This window comes from Nicotiana sylvestris, chromosome 5, assembly GCF_000393655.2.
Source record: "Nicotiana sylvestris chromosome 5, ASM39365v2, whole genome shotgun sequence".
Taxonomy (NCBI): domain Eukaryota; kingdom Viridiplantae; phylum Streptophyta; class Magnoliopsida; order Solanales; family Solanaceae; genus Nicotiana; species Nicotiana sylvestris.
Window position 1 is genome coordinate 86,187,543 of NC_091061.1, and position 20,043 is coordinate 86,207,585.

The following is a 20,043-nucleotide window of genomic DNA, read 5'->3' on the forward strand; positions in this document are numbered from 1 at the left end:
AAACAGAAAATGGGGGAAATGGGGAGGTAACTCATGAGACGACGGGCCGGGTCGTCACATCCTCCCCAACTTAAACAAACGCTCGTCCTCGAGCGAGTCAAGAAACATACCTGAAGCCTCAAACAGGTGAGGATATCTTCTCCACATCTCCCACTCGGTCCCCAATAGCCTAGCCTCGCCGGGCTCGAACCAACTAACTGGAGATCTACACCGCCTCCTATACAAAGCCTCATACGAAGCCATCTGAATACTCGACTGGTAGCTGTTGTTGTAGGCAAACTCTGCAAACGACAAAAACTCATCCCATGAACCTCCAAAATCGATGACACAAACACGCAACATGTCCTCCAATATCTGAATAGTACGCTCGGACTATCCGTCTGCCTGAGGATGAAACGCTGTGCTCAACTCCACCTGAGTACCCAACTTTCTCTGAACGGCTCTCCAAAACTGTGAAGTAAACTGAGTACCTCTATCTGAGATGATGGAAACTGGAACATCATGCAACCGAACAATCTCCCGAATATAAATCCCTGCCAACCGCTCTGAAGAATAGGTAGTACATACATGAATGAAGTGCGCGGACTTGGTCAGCCAATCCACAATCACCCAAATAGCATCAAATTTCTTTGAAGTCCGTGGAAGTCCAACAACAAAGTCCATAGTGATCATCTCCCACTTCCACTCGAGAATAACCATCTGGTGAAGTAAGCCACCCGGTCTCTGATGCTCATATTTCACCTGCTGACAATTGAGACACCAAGCTACAAATCCCACAATATCTTTCTTCATTCTTCTCCACCAATAGTGCTGCCTCAAATCTTGATACATCTTCGCGGCACCCGGATGAATAGAATACCGCGAGCTGTGGGCCTCCTCCAGAATCAATTCTCTAAGCCCATCCACATTGGGCACACAAATCCGACCCTACATCCGCAACACACCATCATCACCGATGGTCACATCTCTGGCATCATCATGCTGAACTCTGTCCTTAAGGACAAGCAAGTGCGGATCATCATACTGGCGCTCTTGGATGCGATCATATAAGGAAGACCGAGAAACCACACAAGCCAACATTCGATGGGGCTCCGAAATATCTAGTCTCACAAACCGATTGGCCAAAGACTGAACATCAATTGCAAATGGTCTCTCCCCAACTGGAATGTATGCCAAACTCCCCATACTTACTGCCTTTCGGCTCAAAGCATCAGCCACTACATTGGCCTTTCCCGGATGATACTGAATAGTAATATCATAATCCCTAAGCAACTCTAGCCATCTCCACTGCCTCAAATTAAGATCCTTCTGCTTGAACAAATGCTGAAGACTGCGATGATCCATGAATACTTCACAAGATACGCCATACAAATAGTGCCTCCAAATTTTCAATGCATGAACTATGGCAGCCAACTCCAACTCATGAACATGGTAGTTCTTCTCATGGGGTTTCAACTGACGAGAAGCATAAGCAATCACTTGTCGACGCCCCCTTTTTCTACGGGTCAAAATCGAGTATACGACATTAGGAGGACAACTCTATTCCCTTTCGAGAATTGGGTTTTGGAATTTTGAAGAGTCGCCACCTAATGATTATAGTGCATTAGGACACTTTAAGAAAGGTTTGAGTTGGAAAAACCAGAGTTTGGGTAAGGGCTAGAAATTATCTCGAGGGAAAGGTGTTAGGTACCCTTCAAGATCCACTAGTGTGGTCCCGACCATGTTACAATTGTGACTTTACAAGTAAACAATCAAGGCTCAAATAAGGACTTGCATACAACATTGCAATTAGGTTGAAAATTTTTGAAGGTAAGTAGAGAGGACAGAAATTTATGAAAAAAAGATTTGAATGGTCTCACGAGAAGAGATGAAAGCAAATAAGGGGAGGGGGTCCTAGGTTTACGATTAATATAGATCACTTCAATGCAATACCCAACAATCACTCCTCAAAAAAGAGGGGTCGCACGTGATATTAGTGCATCGGTCATCATCTCCATATTCTACCCATCCCACCCAGTTAAGGTATTAAAGCGCGGAAAGTTTCGTTACTTATTGCATGCTAGTACCCGTCCCAATCCTATCAGTCCTGGAAGTATTTAGGACTACTAATACTAAAGGGAAAGGGATTTGGGGTCTTTTGAGAGCTTTCAAAGGACAAAACACTAGGCGTCAATCAAAACACATAATGCAAGTAAAAGGGGAAGCAGATAAGCAAGTAAGGCTCAAGTAAACCTTCTTAAGTCAGATAAGCCAAAGAGTTTAGCATGTCTTGCATGTGCTGGTTTGGTCTTTAAAATTAAAGCGATAAGTGGACTGGTTCAACACATACTTTTAGACAGGAAGTTCGCATTAGGCTCGCTCGAATGCAGTTCTTAAGGACTAGTCTACTTTCAGCTATGTGTTGGATAGAACTAACGATTTCGAAAAGCGAACTGGTTATGAAGAGTTACCAGTTTTTATCAGAGTGAAACGAGTTTCAGAAAAAGAATGTACCGTTTTGAAAAAGATTTAAAAGAAAAGAAAGGAGCTTCAGAAGACATGCAGACTAGTTGGAAAAAAGAGTTTCACGAACTTTATCGGAAAAAAGTGAGTTTCAGAAAATGCCAGTTTGGTTTAGAAAATGTTTGTTAACTTACGAGGTTCAGAAAATCACAGAAGACTACCAGTTTTACCAAAGTATATATTAATTTAAACGGTTGGTGCTGTTTTGAACAAATGAGACAGTTCCGACTCGAAGTTCCTATAGGCATACTTTCTGTACGTTAACTGATTTCAACACTTTTTTAACAGGAGTCTTACAAACATGGTATCTATATGCAACTTTATAATTAAGTCTATAGTTTGCCTAATGGTATCATTATGTGCAAAAATGTAAACCCCTATGAGCAGGTATCTATATGCATAGGTGCAGAAAGTTTAGAAGTTAAATCCTATAAGCATGGTCTCTACGTGTGAAATTGCGCAGTGTAGAAATTAAACCTATAAACATGATTTCTACCCTTTTGTGCATGAAAAGTAACCCCCTCCCCTTTTCACTAAAATCCTATGAGTTTATATAAATTATTACAGACCAGTAAAAAATAAGACAGAAATTAAAAATACATCAGAAATTACAGCTACATCCGAGCAGCCTAATTCAAACTTAGTATCAAACAATATGAGATTGAACTACTTCCGAGATCCAGATTTCCAAAGCCTTCTCTTATCTAGGGTGTTTCAGAGATCCAAGGAGTTTCAGGAACTCTAGGCAGTGCTTACACCCAAGATGTTAATTAGAAAGAGTTACATTGCAGTGTGGAAGAGCCAACCCTCAGGTGTCCAAGTTAAGAGGGAGCTCATGGATCCCAAAGCAAGGCTCACAAAAGAGGGGAAAAACTTAGGTTCTAAGAATGAGTGTAAGTGCAAGAGAGGGGGTTAGGGAATGCCATGATAGGCTGGTGGTCATGCCTAGCCACAAGGTAGGCTGGCACACCCCTGACCAAGCCTGTTCAGCCAACAAATAAGAGCACATACCTATTGAAGGTCTGACTATGGTCTGGGCAGTGATTAGGACACTGCCAGACCATGGTCTCAAGTTCAGAATACATATAAGGGGGAAAAGGAATGGGAATTGAAAGAGTTTAGGACTCAGGGAGTCCAGTCCATATACATGAACAACAATGTCAAGGGTTGTCATGTTTTCTGAACCATAACTTAGCAGACAAAGGGTTCAGGGATGTGGATTCATATAGGAGCAGGAATAACAGGCTTGCAGAAAGCAGCAAGATAAACAAAGAAAAGACTGAAGCATAAACACATAAGAGAGGGGGCAGAATTTAAACAAGAAGAGACATACCAGTTGCAGAAAAGTAAGCACAAAGAAAAGTAGGATACTTGCAACCAAAACACAATCAGAGAAGAGAGCTTATGAGTTCAGAGAAAACTTGAATGCTTTTTAGAAAACCTAAGTGTATTTGAGAGAAGAAGTGGGGACTTATGCTGTGTGTTCGAACTTGTTTTTTGAAAGAGAAAAGGTACGGGTATTTATAGTTTTGAAAACGAGTAGAGAATAAGGTAACAAATAAGATTTCAGCACAAACATGGAAATAAACACAGTCAGAATCAATTAACACAGGTATTCCCCTTTAATCAAAGGATTACTGCTCAAACGGACACTAACAAGATTAATATAAGGAAATAAGATCAATTTGTAAGTAGAATGATTGTTACCATAAAAGGAGCAGTAAAACCATATAGTAAGGGACTAAGTCTAAATACAGGAATGTACTTATTTTGGAAAGGATCTGGTAAGGCCAAACAAAGAGAGACAATCAATTAACCCTTAACTGGCGAGTAAAAAATTAGAATTTCATAAGGAGAAGGTTTGAAAATCAATCATGAGTTTGAAAATTAATCATAGAAGGGACTCAGTATATAAATGAAGTGCACAAGTAATAAGCATGTGAGGCCAAGCTATGGCTAGAAGGAACAACATATAGTAATAGCATAGAGCAAGCATTCATAGAATGATAGTCACGTAGGTCAAGTTTCAGTGATTTAGTAGTAGAGGAAAAGATCAGAAGCATGCGAAGAATCAAGTAAAAACCTTTCTGAAAACACAGTCGAGTTTGACAGATAGTCGGAACTCAGAACAAAAAGGAATCACATAAGGAAGAGAGATGCTGAAACAAAAAGAATCAGGCTGAGCAACTTCAGACAGACGAATTGCATGAATAAACTCAAGGGACTCGAATAGGCCCCAAAGAACTAGGGTTTTTGAAAATTAGTCAAGTTTAGAGGCGATAAACAAGTGAAACAAACAAGCGAATTCAGAATCTCAAATAAACCCCAAAAATTAGGGTTTTCAACGCTAATCAGGTGTAAACAAGGTAAATCAAACTAATACAAACATACAGACTAAGAAACTCAAACAAAATTCCAAAAATTAGGGCTTTTAACATGAACTCAAATAGAAAAACAACACAAGCAAAACACAGCAAAACATGTCGAGAATCAGAGAAGAGATTCGAAATAACTTAACATGAAACCCTAGTTGAAGAATAAAGAGTTTTGAAAGCAAAATTAAAGAAACTTCGAGAAAGAATGCTTAGCAAGTTCAAAACACACATAGATCCGAAGCAGATCTGAAATAAAATCGGAGGAACCTTAGAGATTAGGGTTTCGTAAGAAACCCAAGTGATGAGGAAAGCTTTGAAAACCATCGATCTAAGCAGGAGAGTCGAAGGTCGAACTCGGATAGCCATGGCTGACCGGACAAAGGTTGAAGACGACTGGAGAACAGTCATCAAGCAAAGGATTGGTCGAAACCTTTCAAGATCTGGTCATAGGACCTCAGAAACGAGTACGTAGAAGCCATGAGAGGATGGTATAGGCCTCCAATGAGCCTGGGAAGCCATGTATTAGGGTTTCAGTGAGAGGTGACGGCTAGGGTTTGAGGTGAGTTGAGAGAAAGAAGGGATTCAAAGGCGGCGTCTCTGAAATAATGAGGTAGGGTTTAGGGTCGTTTGGATTAAAAAAGGTAAGAAACAATGGTGGCCGTTGATCTAAATGATCAACGGCCGGGATTAAAAGGGGTTATGGGCTGGGTCGGTTGAATAGGTGCTGGGTCGGGTTAGAGTGGTAATTGGGCTGGTCCGAATTTGAGTTTGAAATTGGGTCAATTTTAGGCTAAAATCGAAATGTAATGTGGCTACAATTGAAACGAACTGAGGCCAAATTTTAAATAGTCAGGTTTCCCTTTTTATTTTATAAAAATAGTAAAATATGATTTTGAAAGCAAATTAAAAGCACTGGATCCGTTAATAGTATATAAATAATAATTAAAAAATATTGGAACCAGTTTCATAATTATAAAATGCTATTAAATCTTAAAGTAGGCTAAAATTGTAATTATATGCAATTTAGCTTTTAAAATACCAAATTAATTTGTAAAAATATATGAAAAGTAACCTACCTATATTTTGGTATAAATATGAGAATAAAATAAGTTATTCACCAAAGTGATAATTTTGGGAATAATTATTGAGCAATAAATCAATTTAAAAACTCTTTTAAAAAATTGGAAAAATACTAAAGCACTTGGGCATACTTATATATGTATGTATATGATATTTGAAAGTATTTGCATGTAAAAGAAATACATAGGGAAAAATTGGGTATCAACAGCTGCCCCTCTTTACCCGGGAAGGATGAAAGAGTTGTCGGGTAAAGATATGATGGCCAATTTTGACCGAAAGAGACGATTTGCAAAGAATTCTGACCGAGCTCTGGCTCTTGATCTGCCTACATATCCCTGGTCTTATAGGAATCAAGCCATATGTAGTTCAGGATCCATCGGCAGAATATGCCGATAGAGTTATTGAAAGGAATGAACGCGATGCCTAAGTTGAGAAGGATAGTTGAAGTATTATAGGCTGCAAGAACCGGAGCGGGATCACTACTAGTGAGACAGCCGTTTTGCTAGCCGGTGTACCTGAAAGTGGGCAATACAGCATATATTGTACATAAATTTCAACGTGATGCAAGTTCCCATTGGACCATGAATGCTGTCTTTGGACGGTTAGGATGACGTCCTTGGACCATGATGTCCCGGGCTATGAAGAGCGTAAATAAAAATTCGCAGGCCATGAAATGATGTTCTCGGGCCATGTAGATGGTGCCTCCAAACTATGATGCCTTTGAATAGTTTGGCGATCTTTCAACCCATGAAATGCAAAAGGTGGCGATCTTTCAGCCGGTACAGAATTTAAAAGAAGGTGGCGATGTTGCACCCGTGCGAGAAAAGTAAAGAGGCGATATTTCAGCCATGCAGGATGGAGACAATGCTTAGTCTCTAAAGGCAGATAGAGTAGCCTTATGCAGATGGAGACATGGCTTAGTCTCGAAAGGCAGATAAGTAGCCTTATGCAGATGATAATGGAGGTAGAGCTTAACCTCGGAAGGCAGAAAAGTAGCCTTATGCATAATGCAGATGGAGACAGGGCTTAGTCTCGAAAGGCAGAAGAGTAGCCTTATGCAGATGATGATGGAGGTAGAGCTTAACCTCGGAAGGCATAAAAGTAGCCTTATGCAAATGCAGATGGAGACAGGGCTTAGTCTCGAAAGGCAGATAAGTAGCCTTATGCAGATGATGATGGAGGTAGAGCTTAACCTCGGAAGGCAGAAATGTAGCCTTATGCAAAATGCAGATGGAGACAGGGCTTAGTCTCGAAAGGTATATAAGTAGCCTTATGCAGATGATGAGGGAGGTAGAGCTTAACCTCGGAAGGCAAAAAAGTAGCCTTATGCAAAATGCAGATGGAGACAGAGCTTAGTCTCGAAAGGCAGATAAGTAGCCTTATGCAGTGCAAGTATGTAAAAGGACGATTAGTAGTAAGATCTCTTAGCTGATAGCCGATTACGACAATATGACTGCTGGGGATATTGTGTACGGATAGTAATTACGGGCAAGTGATGATTCTGAGAAGTTGCATTCTTGGGAAAGTATGCGTACATAAATATACTTAACGATACTGCAAGTCGAGTGCCTGCATCCAAAGAAAAATCGTGAGTTCTGTAAGGGGAAAAGGTTAGTTCGTCTTCCCCGGGCTCTTGATGTTGTGTGTCATTGGGGTAGCGTCGCTAAACAATAGTAATTCGGATAATAGTTATGCATGCTTTAGTAAATATAACGTAAGTATATAATCAAAAATAGTTTTCTTTAGATGAACCAACGACTGCGACGTGGTTCAAGACATTGCAACCTCTTTCGCTCCGGAATTTTGAGGGTCCTCCTCAAAATTCTGCCCTAATTTGCTAAGCGGACATTTCTGACGGCTATGCTGAATGACTAAAAAAATCGTCTTTGGAATTTTGAGGGTCCTCCTCAAATTTCTGCCCTAGTTTACTGGGCTGGCGCTTCTGGCGATGCATGGACTAAAATCAACTTCGGAATTTTGAGGGTCCTCCTCAAAATTCTGCCCTAGTTCCAATAGCGGGGAAAAATGGAAGTTTTATTAAATTGTGACCGAACCCATAGGGCTGCCTATGTATCCCCTCTTAAACGGGAATCAGGTCAGGCGTAGTTCAAATTACATCATAGAGGGAATCATAAGTGGTTACACATAATATCATTTTACTGCATCTGAATTGATCGACTTTGGCCAGACTTCTCCGTCCATTTCTGCAAGAATAAGGGCTCCTCCAGTTAGAACCCGATGAACTATGTACGGACCTTGCTAATTGGGAGAGAACTTCCGCTTGGCTTCATCTTGATGTGGAAATCTTTTCTTCAACACCAGCTGCCCCGATGTAAACGTCCTTGGCTTAACTCTTTTGTTGAAGGCTCTGGACATTCTATTCTGATACAACTGACCGTGGCAAACTGCATTCATCCTTTTCCCATCTATAAGGGCTAACTGCTCGTAGCGTCCTTTTACCCATTCTACATCATCCAACTCTGCTTCTTGTATGATCCTTAAGGAGGGAATTTCTACCTCGGCGGGGATGACCGCCAGCATGTAGGGAGTTGCTCCGGTCGATGTGCGGACTGTGGTGCGGTATCTCAATAAGGCGAATGATAATTTCTCAAGCCATTGTTTGTGCCTTTCGACCATCTTCCTTAGTATCTTCTTGATATTCTTGTTAGCTGCCTCCACAACTCCATTCATCTGAGGCCTGTAGGCTGTAGAGTTCTTGTGTTTGATCTTGAATGTTTCACACATTGCTTTCATCAAGTCGCTGTTGAGATTGGAACCATTATCGGTGACGATTGATTCTGATATTCCGAACCGACAAACAATGCGGTCGCGGACGAAATCTTCCACAACCTTCTTAGTGACCGCCTTGTATGATACTGCTTCGACCCATTTGGTAAAATAATCGATTGCCACTAAGATGAACCTGTGCCCATTTGATGCGGCAGGCTCGATAGGTCCGATAACATCCATTCCCCAAGCGGCGAATGGCCATGGTGAGCTTGTTGCAGTAAGCTCGTTTGGAGGCACCTTTATCATATCTGCATGTATCTGACAGCGATGGCATTTGCGAACATACCAGATACAGTCTGTTTCCATAGTCATCCAAAAATACCCTGCTCGGAGTATCTTCTTTGCTAAGACAAAACCATTCATGTGCGGCCCGCAGGTCCTTGCATGCACTTCGTCCAATAGCCTGGATGCTTCTTTTGCTTCGACACACCTTAGTAAACCCAAGTCGGGAGTCCTCCTGTACAGGATTCCTCCACTGTGAAAGAAGTTGCTGGATAACCTACGAAGTGTGCGCTTCTGAGTAGCGTTGGCAAGTTCTGGATATTCCCCTGTTGTCAGGTACTCCTTGATGTCATGGAACCATGGTTTTCCATCCACTTCTTCCTCAACGTGGGTGCAATAAGCTAGCTGATCATGAATCTTTACTGGGATGGGATCAATGAAATTTGTATCTGGATGCTGGATCATGGACGATAAAGTAGCTAATGCATCAGCAAACTCGTTCTAGACTCTGGGGACGTGCTGAAATTCTGTCTTTGTGAACCTTTTCCTCAACTCCTGTATGTGATGCAAGTAGGGAAGTATCTTAGAGTTCTTGGTTGCCCACTCTTCTCGAACCTGATGTATGAGCAAGTCTGAATTCCCGATCACTAGCAACTCCTGAACATTCATGTCAATGGCCATTTTGAGCCCCAAGATGCAAACTTCATATTCGGCCATATTATTGGTGCAAGGGAACCTGAGCTTAGCGGATACCGGGTAGTGCTGGCCGATTTCTGATACTAGGACTGCTCCTATGCCAACTCCTTTGAAATTTGCAGCTCCGCCGAAAAACAACCTCCAACTATCATAGGATTCTGCAATATCTTCTCCTATGAAAAATACCTCTTCATCGGGAAGATACGTTTTTAGTGGCTCGTATTCTCCGTCCACGGGATTCTCGGCGAGATGATCCGCCAAGGTTTGCCCTTTGATTGCTTTCTGGATCACATAAACAATGTCGAATTCACTTAGCAGGATTTGCCACTTGGCGAGCTTGCCAGTGGGCATGAGTTTCTGGAAGATATACTTCAAAGGGTCCATTCTGGATATGAGATAAGTAGTGTAAGCACAGAAGTAATGCCTCAACTTCTGCGCGACCCAAGTCAGAGCATAATAAGTGCGTTCTAAAAGAGAATATCGGGCCTCGTACGGTGTGAACTTCTTACTGAGATAGTAGATGGCTTGCTCCTTTCTCCCCGTTTTATCATGTTGTCCCAGAACACAACCGAATGCTCCATCCAATACCGCAAGGTAAAGCAATAGGGGCCTTCCTGGATCAGGCAGAACCAAGACTGGCGGCGTTGATAGGTATTCCTTAATTATATCAAAAGCTTTATGACAATCATCAGTCCACTTGGTGGCAACGTCCTTTTTCAACATTTTAAGTATAGGTTCACAAATGACCGTGGACTGAGCTATGAACCGGCTGATATAGTTGAGTCTCTCCAGGAAACTCATCACGTCCTTCTTGTTCTTTGGTGGCGGCAATTCTTGGATAGCTTTGACAGATCCAATTCTATTCCTCGACGACTCACGATGAAACCCAATAATTTACTAGCAGGAACCCCGAATGCACACTTGGCGGGATTCAATTTCAGATTGTACCTCCTCAGTCTGTTGAAGAACTTTCTTAGGTCTTCCATGTGATCTCTGGTTCTTGGATTTGTTGATGACGTCCTCCACATATACCTCGATCTCCTTGTGTATCATGTCATGAAAGATGGTAGTCATGGCTCTCATGTAGGTGGCACCAACATTCTTCAAACTGAATGACATCATTTTGTAACAGTACATTCCCCATGGTATGATGAAAGCCGTTTTCTCTGCATCTTCCTCATCCATCCATATCTGATGATACCCAGTGAAACAATCAATGAAAGACTGTAACTCATGCTTGGCGCAGTTGTCAATTAGAATGTGTATGTTTGGCAAGAGGAAGTCGTCTTTAGGACTGGCCCGGTTAAGATCCCGGTAGTCAACACAAACTCTAACTTTCGCATCCTTTTTTGGCACTAGGACGATGTTGGCTAACCATGTCGGATACTCTACTACCCTGAGAACCTTGGCTTTGACTTTCTTGGTAACCTCTTCTTTGATTTTCAAACTCATGTCAGGTTTGAATTTCCTGAGCTTCTGCTTTACCGGTAGACATGTTGGATCTGTTGGCAGTTTGTGAGCTACAATGGACATACTGAGACCAGTCATATCATCATACGACTAGGCGAATATGTCTTCATATTCCTTTAGGAATTCCATGTACTCTTTCTTTTCTGATGGTGATAGGTGAACACTGATGCGCGTTTCTTTGACATTCTCTGTATCTCCTAGATTAACGACCTCCATTTCGTCCAAGTTAGACTTAGGCCTATTCTCAAAATTCTCAACCTCTCTGACGACCTCTTCTGGTATATCATCCTCTTCTGAATCCATATCCGTTTGTTGCGTTGTCTCGTTGCAAGTCACAATCGTTGGTTCATCGTCAAGGCAAGTAATATTAATGCTGTGTAAAATAAAGTGAATGATAAAAAAAATAATAAGAGCGAGATATATAATAAACTGAAATGCTTCGATTGAATTCATAATTGTTTTGAATATCAGAGCTCTTTTCAAAATTAAAGACAATGCGGAAATAAAATCAGCTAGTAAAAAGTAAAAATTTGATGCATGGTGCTTTTGTTTAGCCTTGCTACCCCGAAGCTTTTCGGGCCCTGGTGGTTCTAATTGACCAATTACTGAGGTGTTCTCCTCGGTTCACAGATTGTATAGAAGGGTCTTCCTCCCCTTCCTCCTCGAAAATAACACAGCAGTCCATATCATCGTCTTCCAGAAACAGATTCTTCATGGCTGCCAATGCTTCATCTTCCTCTAATCCATATATGATGTCTGCCGGCTGGAAAGTCTGCTCCAGGCGAGGTATCAGATGCTCCAGTGGATAGTAGGGACCGCGCCATGGTGGCGACCAGTCATTGAACTCCTTCCAAGTGTATTCATACCCCAAACCAAATGTAGTACCATGTTTCTTCGGCTTGATGGGTTTGGTGATTCCCCGGAGGTTTTTCCCGAGTCTCTTTCCAGGTTCGTACCCACACCAATTCAAGATACTTTCAATATTGTCATCCCACAATTTATCCTTGTCTATAGCATTGACCCTTTCAATGTGGTGGTATATTTCTCCGCCTATTCTCCTTTTGCCTCCAATCATCGGGATGGTCTGGCAACTATATATGGGGTTGCTACCATCGCCATGAATAATCACCTCTTGGTGATTCCATTCTAACTTTACTGCCTGATGCAGGGTCGATGCTACAGCTCCAGCGGCGTGGATCCATAGTCGTCCCAACAACAAGTTGTAGGATGCTGGGACATCTATCACTTGAAAGTCAACATCGAACCAAGTTGGTACCATTTGCACGCATAGGCTAATTTCTCCAATAGTAGACCTTTGGGACCCATCGAAGGCTTTGACATTGATGGCTCCATCTTTGATCTCGTGCAGGCTCTTTCCCAATGTTTTAAGAGTGATCGGCGGACAGATGTTGAGGGTGGATCCTCCGTCGATCAGGACTCTAGTGATGAAGTAATCCTCGCATTTCACGGTGATGTGTAGGGCCTTGTTGTGACTCAGTCCTTCCGGTGGCAGCTCATCTTCGTGGAAGGTGATTTTGTGGCTTTCCAGTATTTGCCCTACCATATTTGCCATTTTGCCTCCAGTTATGTTGCTGGGCACATAAGCTTCGCTCAATATCTTCATCAAGGCATTTTTGTGTGCGTCAGAGCTCTGCAGAAGAGCTAGGATGGAGATCTGCGCTGGTGTTTTGTTCAACTGCTCAACGACTGAATACTCCTTAGCTTGTATTTTCCTCCAAAGATCATCGGGCCTAGTTTCAGTAGTCCGTCCAGAGGCTTGCTTAATGGACTCAGCTAGGTGCTCTGGAGTGTAAACCCTGCCTGTTCTGGTCATACCCTGCGCAACAATTGCTTCTCCCATCTTGGCCTTCCCTTTCCCCCTTGCTTCAGCTGTGTAATCCCATGGTATGGCATTTGAGTGGAACGGTATTATGTCTGACATTGCTACAGGAATATGTACCCTTGGTGGTAACACAACAACTTCGAAAGGTTCGGGACTCCAAACTCAACCTTAATTGGTCCGGGCGCCTTTGTAGAAGAAGGTGCTTCAAATTCGAGAGGTATAGACATATTTACTTCATCGCCCTTTGAGGGCTGATTCTGCACAACAATTGGGTTAAGCGTGACCGCCGGTTTCTTTGGCTCATCGCCCTCAGCAATCAATCCTATCGACCCCTTGGGGTCCCAGTCATCTTCGATCTCGATCATGTGAATGTCTCCACCTTTGTGATCAGGCAGAGGATTGTTGGGGACATTAGGAGCAGGCTCCTTTACTACGATAACCTTATTATCAATCAGAGTTTGAATCTTGTCCTTCAACGAGCGGCACTCATCAATGGTATGTCCCTTCATGCCGGAGTGGTACGCACATGTCTTATTAGGGTTGACCCACTGGGAAGGATTTTCTAAAGTTATGGCAGGGATAGGGGAGACGTAACTAGCAGCTTTAAGTTTCTCATACAACTGGTCAATTGGCTCAACGATGACTGTATATTGTCTGGGAGGTCTGCGGTCAAAATTTGGTCTGGGTCTAGGGAAATTTTGGTGAGTGGGAGGTGATTGGTAGTGAGAGGGTTGGGCATTATAAGCTTGGTAAACAGGTGCAGGTTGAGAGTATCTGGGTGAAGTGGGTTGATATGTGGGAGGTGGAGATGATTGGTAAACGGGTGGTGGATTTTGGTAATCGGGATAGGCTGATATGTAAGTGGAGGTGGCGGGTAAGTGTGGTATTTTAGTGGTGATTTGGCTCCCTGTGCGACCATCACGGCACTGACATCCTTCTTCTTGGACGTGCCACCAGACTGTAAAGCCTTGTTGGTGGCCTGCAATACTTCAAGATTAGTAACCATACCATTCTTAATACCTTCCTCAATTCTTTCTCCCAGCTTGATGATATCGGAGAATTTCTAGCCCTCGATCAGCATCAACCTCTCATAATATTGTTGATCCTGAGCCCGGGCGAAGAATCTGTTCATCTGTTCCTCTTTTAAGGCTGGCCTGACCTTTGTAGCCTCTTATCTCCAACGAGTAGCATACTCGCGGAATGTCTCGGTAGGCTTCTTCTTCAAATTCTGGATGTAGAATACATCCGGTGCGTTCTCTGTATTGAATCGGAACCTATCCATGAAATCTGATGCCATACCTACCCAACTTGTCCATCTCTTGGGGTCCTGGATGATGTACCAGGATAAAGCATCCCCTTTCAGACTTCTCATGAAGAGTTTCATACGGATTTTGTCATTCCTTCCGACTCCGGCTAGCTTATCACAATATGTCCTCAAATGGACTCTAGGATCTCCCGTGCCATCGAACATTTCGAACTTGGGAGGTTTGTACCCCTTCGAAAGTTCAACATCTGGCTGAATGCAGAGGTCCTCATAATTAAGCCCCTCTATACCTCTGTTGCCTTCCACGCCCTGGACTCGGCTGGTCAACTTCTTGAGTTCTGCTGCCAAGTTTCTGATAAGAGAGTCCTTGTCATCGGACTCAGGTGCACTTGAGATTGGTTGAGTGTAGTGGGGTACAATATCTACGTAGATAGGAGTGTTGTGGAGGTGGTCGTTTGTGGTGTTCAATGGTTCAGGAATGAGTAGTGGAGTGTTGTTTGGAGTGTGGCATGTGTTGTAGTGTTGAGCATGAGTGGGTTACATCTGTGGTTGTGGGGTGTTCTGTGGAGGTGCGGGATTTTGAGCATTTGGAAAGTTGACATCAGGAGCGGTGAGAGAGAATGATAAATTTGCCAAGTTCCGAACTCGGTCCAGTTCTTCTCGAAACTTCAATAATTTCTGCTCAAGTTGGGCAGCAATTTCCTTAGCAATCAGGGTACCCTGAGGAATCTCAATTCTTTCAATTTCCTTTCTGGCGCTTGAATCTCCCATTCTACCTTTGTTCTTGTTCCGGATAGGACTCGGAGGAGGAGGAGGTGAAGGGCCCTTGGATCTTGTACTGTATGATGATGGTGTCAGAATGTACGAACTAACCTTTGGGGAGGGGAATAATAAAAGAAAAGAAAAACAAAAAAAGGTAACAAGTTAGTGCGGATTATGAGGAAAAAATGTTGCAATATTTAAACATATTGTGCAAGAATATAAATCGTGTCCTAATTTGGGTGCCTCATTGTGCCCGAGGTAGGCCTAGCGACAAGTTAATTTGGAGAACTTATAATGCTAAATGCCTCATTTTATTGACAAAAATAAGACGAATCCCAAAACGACACTAAAATAGCGGAAAGTAAAAATGTCACTAATGGCCATTGACCTTATTACATTAAAAGCGAAAAGAAAGACTCCGAACTACTTGGTCCCAGAAGGACCTTCTTCAGGTTGAATGTTCTCGTTGATCAAGTCCTCTAGCTCGCACAGATTTTCCAGTAAAAATGCTATCGCCAGACATTCTCCTTTGCCTTCTTCAGCATTTTGATAATCGATGACTCTTTTCCTCACTTTCCCTTCCAATTCCAGCAAGCTGTACTCTAGGTATTCTAGCTTCTCACTAGCCTTGGTGACTCTCTCTTTCCATTCGTTGATTTGGTTGCTCGATGGGAGGTTTCTCCACCAAGTCTGCAAGAGTGAAGGTATGTTCACCATACCGAAGTCAGGAACTTTGTCATTCATTTTCTGCAAAACAAAAGGGTTAAGACCTCACCCCCACCAGACTCGACTATTTAATACCAATAATTAGCATAAAAAGCATTTAGTTCTCCAAATAAATGTACAAAATATGGTGGTGTCTGTTTGGGTTACAAGGAAACCCAGTGGACTTCAGACAAGACTATCTTAATGAGTCATTATGTGGACAACATAACTGACTCGACTAGGTTTGACCATGATGCATGCACAGTTAAACAGAGTAAGGTTTCTATTGGGGTAATAGACAGGTACCCTTGAGCGGACAACTCAAGAGGGAAAGGCACGGAACCGTCTACTGCACCGCTGATCGACTAGTTTTATCGCAAATATGCCTTTGCCAACTTTAAAGGGTGATAATATTGGAAGAGCGCAACCACTCATTATAAGCGTAGCTATGGTATTTGTTTGGCACGAGTGAAATATGATGTTGAAGATGCAATTTACAAGAATGAAACAAATTGACATGTATTTCCACGTTCATAAGATAAATGATTACAATAATTGCAGTAATCACAACAGTATTGAAATAAAGCAGTAAAGGAAAGCAGTTAAAGGAAAGAAAAGACATGAAGAGCCAAGTCAGTTTCGTAGTGAAAGAATAAAAGACAGTAAATAAAGCAATTAATGAGATAGTAAAGTCACAAGCAACATGCAATGGTAAAAGCCTAAAGAATTTCCCCAGTAGAGTCGCCATGATGTCGACGCCCCCTTTTTCTATGGGTCGAAATCGGGTATACGACATTAGGAGGACAACTCTATTCCCTTTCGAGAATTGGGTTTTGGAATTTTGAAGAGTCGCCACCTAATGATTATAGTGCATTAGGACACTTTAAGAAAGGTTTGAGTTGGAAAAACCAGAGTTCGGGTAAGGGCTAGAAATTATCTCGAGGGGAAGGTGTTAGGCACCCCTCAAGATCCACTAATGTGGTCCCGGCCATGTTACAATTGTGACTTTACAAGTAAACAATCAAGGCTCAAATAAGGACTTGCATACAACATTGCAATTAGGTTAAAAACTTTTGAAGGTAAGTAGAGAGGACAGAAATTTATGAAAAAAGATTTGAATGGTCTCACGAGAAGAGATGAAAGCAAATAAGGGGAAGGGGTCCTAGGTTTACGATTAATATGGATCACTTCAATGCAATACCCAACAATCACTCCTCAATAAAGAGGGGTCGCACGTGATATTAGCGCATTGGTCATCATCTCCATATTCTACCCATCCCACCCCGTTAAGGTATTAAAGCGCGGAAAGTTTCGTTACTTATTGCATGCTAGTACCCGTCTCAATCCTATCAGTCCCGGAGGCATTTAGGACTACTAATCCTAAAGGGAAAGGGATTTGGGGTCTTTTGAGAGCTTTCAAAGGATAAAAAACTAGGCGTCAATCAAAACACATAATGCAAGTAAAAGGGGAAGCAGATAAGCAAGTAAGGCTCAAGTAAACCTCCTTAAGTCAGATAAGCCATATAGTTTAGCATGTCTTGCATGTACTAGTTTGGTCTTTAAAATTAAAGCGATAAGCGGACTAGTTCAACACATACTTTTAGACAGGAAGTCCTCATTAGGCTCGCTCGAATGCAGTTCTTAAGGACTTGTCTACTTTCAGCTATGTGTTGGATAGAATTAACGATTTCGAAAAGCGAACTGGTTATGAAGAGTTACCTGTTTTTTATCAGATTGAAGCGAGTTTCAGAAAAAGAATGTACCGTTTTGAAAAAGATTTAAAAGAAAAGAAAGGAGCTTCAGAAGACATGCAGACTAGTTGGAAAAAAGAGTTTCACGAACCTTATCGGAAAAAGTGAGTTTCAGAAAATGCCAGTTTGGTTTAGAAAATGTTTCTTAACTTACGAGGTTCAAAAAATCACAGAAGACTGCCAGTTTTACCAAAGTATATATTAATTTAAACGGTTGGTGCTGTTTTGAACAAATGAGACAGTTCCGACTCGAAGTTCCTATAGGCATGCTTTCTATACGTTAACTGATTTAACAGGAGTCTTACAAATATGGTATCTATATGCAACTTTATAATTAAGCCTATAGTTTGCCTAATGGTATCATTATGTGCAGAAATGTAAACCCCTATGAGCACAATATCTATATGCATAGGTGCAGAAAGTTTAGAAGTTAAATCCTATAGGCATGGTCTCTACGTGTGAAATTGCACAGTGTAGAAATTAAACCTATAGACATGATTTCTACCCTTTTGTGCATGAATAGTAACCCCCCTCCCCTTTTCACTAAAATCCCATGAGTTTATACAAATTATTACAGACCAGTAAAAAATAATTCAGAAATTAAAAATACATCAAAAATTATAGTTACATCTGAGCAGCCTAATTCAGACTTAGTATCTAACAATATGAGATTGAACCACTTCCGAGATCCAGATTTCCAAAGCCTTCTCTTATCTAGGGTGTTTCAGAGATCCAAGGAGTTTCAGGAACTCCAGGCAGTGCGTACACCCAAGATGTTAATTAGAAAGAGTTACAGTGCAGTGTGGAAGAGCCAGCCCTCAGGTGTCCAAGTTCAGAGGGAGCTCATGGATCCCAAAGCAAGGCTCACAAGAGAGGGGCAGAACTTAGGTTCTAAGAATGAGTGTAAGTGCAAGAGAGGGGGTTGGGGAATGCCCTGGCAGGCTGGTGGTCATGCCTAGCCATAAGGTAGGCTGGCACACCCCTGACCAAGCCTGTTCAGCCAACAAATAAGAGCACATACCTATTAAAGGTCTGACTATGGTCTGGGCAGTGATTAGGACACTACCAGACCAAGGTCTCAAACTCAGAATACATATAAGGGAGAAACGGAATGGGAATTGAAAGAGTTTAGGACTCAGGGAGTGCAGTCCATATACATGAACAACAATGTCAAGGGTTGTCATGTTTTCTGAACCATAACTCAACAGACAAAGGGTTCAGGGATGGGGATTCATATAGGAGCAGGAATAACATGCTTGCAGAAAGCAGTAAAATAAACAAAGAAAAAACTGAAGCATAAACACATAAGAGAGGGGGCAGAATTTAAACAAGAAGAGACATACCAGTTGCAGAAAAGTAAGCACAAAGAAAAGTAGGACACTTGCAACCAAAACACAATCAGAGAAAAGAGCTTATGAGTTCAAAGAAAACTCGAATGCTTTTTTAAAAAACCTAAGTGTATTTGAGAGAAGAAGTGGGGACTTATGCTGTGTGTTCGAACTTGTTTTTTGAAAGAGAAGAGGTACATGTATTTATAGTTTTGAAAACGAGTAGAGAATAAGGTAACAAATAAGGTTTCAGCACAAACATGGAAATAAACACAGTCAGAATCAATTAACACATGTATTCCCCTTTAATCAAGGGATTACTGCTCAAACGGACACTAAAAAGATTAATATAAGGAAAGAAGATCAATATGTAAAGAATCAATTAACACAGGTATTCCCCTTTAATCAAGGGATTACTGCTCAAACGGACACTAAAAATATTAATATAAGGAAAGAAGATCAATTTGAAAGCAGAATAATTGTTACCATAAAAGGAGCAGTAAAACCATATAGTAAGGGATTAAGTCTAAATACAGGAATGTACTTATTTTGGAAAGGATCTGGTAAGGCCAAACAAAGAGAGAGAATCAATTAACCCTTAACGGGCGAGTAAAAAATCAGAATTTCATAAGGAGAAGTTTTGAAAATCAATCACGAGTTTGAAAATCAATCACAGAAGGGACTCATTATATAAATGAAGTGCACAAGTAATAAGCATGTGAGGCCAAGCTATGGCGAGAAGGAACAACATACAGTAATAGCATAGAGCAAGCATTCATAGCATGATAGTCACGTAGGTCAGGTTTCAGTGATTTAGTAGTAGAGGAAAAGATCAGAAACATGCGAAGAATCAAGTAATAACCTTTCTGAAAACACAGTCGAGTTTGACAGATAGTCGGAACTCAGAACAAAAAGGAATCACATAAGGAAGAGAGATGCTGAAACAAAAAGAATCAGGCTGAGCAACTTCAGACAGATGAATTGCACGAATAAACTCAAGGGACTCGAATAGGCCCCAAAGAACTAGGTTTTTCGAAAATTAGTCGAGTTTAGAGGCGATAAACAAGTGAAACAAACAAGCGAATTCAGAATCTCAAATAAACCCCAAAATTTAGGGTTTTCAACGCTAATCAGGTGTAAACAAGTTAAATCAAACTAATACAAACAAACAGACTAAGAAACTCAAACAAAATTCCAAAAATTAAGGCTTTCAACATGCTAACTCAAATAGAAAAACAACAAAAGCAAAACACAG